Source organism: Chanos chanos, chromosome 2 (assembly GCF_902362185.1).
Source record: "Chanos chanos chromosome 2, fChaCha1.1, whole genome shotgun sequence".
Taxonomy (NCBI): Eukaryota; Metazoa; Chordata; class Actinopteri; order Gonorynchiformes; family Chanidae; genus Chanos; species Chanos chanos.
This window is the reverse complement of record NC_044496.1, coordinates 10479969-10482406: the sequence shown is the minus strand read 5'-3', so window position 1 is coordinate 10482406 and position 2438 is coordinate 10479969. Positions and strand designations below refer to the sequence as shown.

The following is a 2438-nucleotide window of genomic DNA, read 5'->3' as shown; positions in this document are numbered from 1 at the left end:
TGACTTGGCCATTGTTACCTGCCTAACACCACATTTCACTCTGGGGGCATGGTCACGAAACAGCAAACAAGTCACCTAGCTCAAAAGTTCGAATGCTTAAATGAAGATCTACAGTGGTCTATTTGCCCCTACCAGAGCCATTGAGAGAGTTTTTTCTTCTGGCCCTGACAAAGTTCATGTAACATATAAACATCAACCTGTGTTGATGTAGACACAAATGGTTGCCCATACATCTTTTAATCATCTACATATTTTCATGTTACAAGTAGATTTTAGCCTCCACCATCTTGGTCAGACTTTTTCGTTTCTCCTGCATCTCTAGAGGATGTCACATACCAAACACATCACACACTGAACTGATTGGTTCTTGCATACTTCTCATTTGCATAAAGTTGGGAACTCACCATCTCAAATTTACTTGTTTGGGCAAATTTCCCCCGATTTCATCCAGTCAGAGTGAATTTCACCCCTTCTTTTGATCACATTTGTGATCATGTGACTTCCATCATTGGCGTCCGTTTCTTAGATTGTGCCCATTTCTAATTAACATATATTTACATGCATTTACATGTGGGCGAACTGGAAAACGCAAAGTGGGAGACAAAAACGCATTGCTCGTTAATGTTTGCCTTTTCATATTATCAGATACAGAGAGTTGATGTCAAAAATTAAAGTACAAACTGGGACTTTGCCATAGGTTTATCAACTTTGTCTTTTCGTTTGCATTTTGTCTGATTTGTATCGCAAAACCTGTTGAAAGTGTAACTAATGAAGTGAAATGACAAAAAGATATTTAAATTTTATTTTTATTTTTGTCAGAAAAGACTTGTCATGAAAATGAAAATGAAAATTGCGTTATCTAATTTCATTGGCAAAACTGGGATGAACTTTCATTTTAATTCTGGCAGGGATTACCTCCTGTAGAAAGGACCCTGGCTGCCGGGCCAGGAATTAAACCCAGGACTTTCTTGCTGCGAGGTAACGGCGCTACCCACTGCACCACCATGCACCTTATGCCCATTGTTTGCCTCTTAAATCTGAATCTTAAGTCTGATATATACACCATACATACATACATACATACATACATACATACATACATACGTATGTACACACACACACACACACACACACACACACATATATATATGTATGTACGTATGTATGTGTGTGTGTGTATATATATATATATATATATATATATATACACTTACCTGGCAGGGGAGACACCATGATCACGAAGGTGGTTCACCCAGGGTGAGGCTTAGTAATCGCACTTGGGCTATGCTGACCTCTGCAAATTCCCCAAATGCGAGAATTTGAAGTGCATAATTTGGGGTAGTGGGGGACTGCATTCGCGCTTGTTTGGTTTTTTTGTGTGTGGGCAGCCGTGGTCTAGAGGTTAGAGAACCAGGCTTGTGACCAAGAGGTTGCCAGTTTGATTCCCAGGACCGACATCCACGGCTGTGTGCCCTTGGGCAAGGCACTTTACCCCAATGCCCCCCAGGCACAAGGAATGCTGCTGACTACTCCCATGTATGGTGTGTGTTCAATACTAGTAAATGCAGAGGACAAATTCACTGCTCATGGTGTGTGTGCACGATCGCAGAGATTTATATTACATATATGGGGTTGGAAAAGTTCAAGTACTGTTACTAAAAAAATTAGTAACTAAGTAGAGTTAAACTGCCAACCGCAAATGAGTGATACTCATACTGAACTATTTTTCAGGAGGGATACTTTAACTCTATTTATAGTACATTTTTTTAGTAACAGTACTTCTACTTGTACATTTTCCACCCCTGCATATATATATATATATATATATATATATATATATATATATATATATATATATATATATATATATATATATCAGGTTAACTGGAGACACTAAATTGCCCCTAGCTGTGAATGTGTGAGTGAATGTGTTTGTCTGTGTGTCTGCCCTGTAATGGACTGGTGTGGGAAAATTATCGCTTTGCATTATAGCTGTTACTCTTAGAAGGTAAAAGTGCCTCATGACAATTGTCAGTAATAGGGATCTGTGCTTGCTTATTTATTATATGCTGTAAGAGAATATCTGTATGTTAAAGCATTTACTATATGCTACAGGAATGTTTCTGTGCAGCAGAACAGAGAGAATGTAGAAGACAAGGCCTAAGTAAAAGTATTTAGTCTGTACCACTCTGAGAGTGGTGAACTGGGTGTCCGTACTAGTCAAGGAGCAAACATCAATTATCCTGTGCTCTCTGAAAGGTCATCTTGAGGCCCCCCACACATGTCCTAAGACACCTGTCTTAACATATAAAAAGCTTTGCATTTCTTAACCTCAGTGAGAACTGCACCTCAGCTCTGAGGTGTGCTTCTCCCATGCGCATAAAATAAAGCAGAAATGATTCATCACATCTGAAGTTTCTAGTCTCTGAGACTTAGCA

The 2438-nt window shown here is 39.1% G+C and overlaps 1 non-coding gene across 1 annotated transcript; it reads left to right on the top strand.

Annotated features, from left to right (window-relative positions):
- Positions 1 to 1206: 1206 nt before the first annotated feature.
- Positions 1207 to 1370, top strand: LOC115806216 (U1 spliceosomal RNA). The gene has a single exon (XR_004025120.1). It is a non-coding gene; the product is annotated as a U1 spliceosomal RNA (small nuclear RNA).
- The last annotated feature ends 1068 nt before the right edge of the window (positions 1371 to 2438 follow it).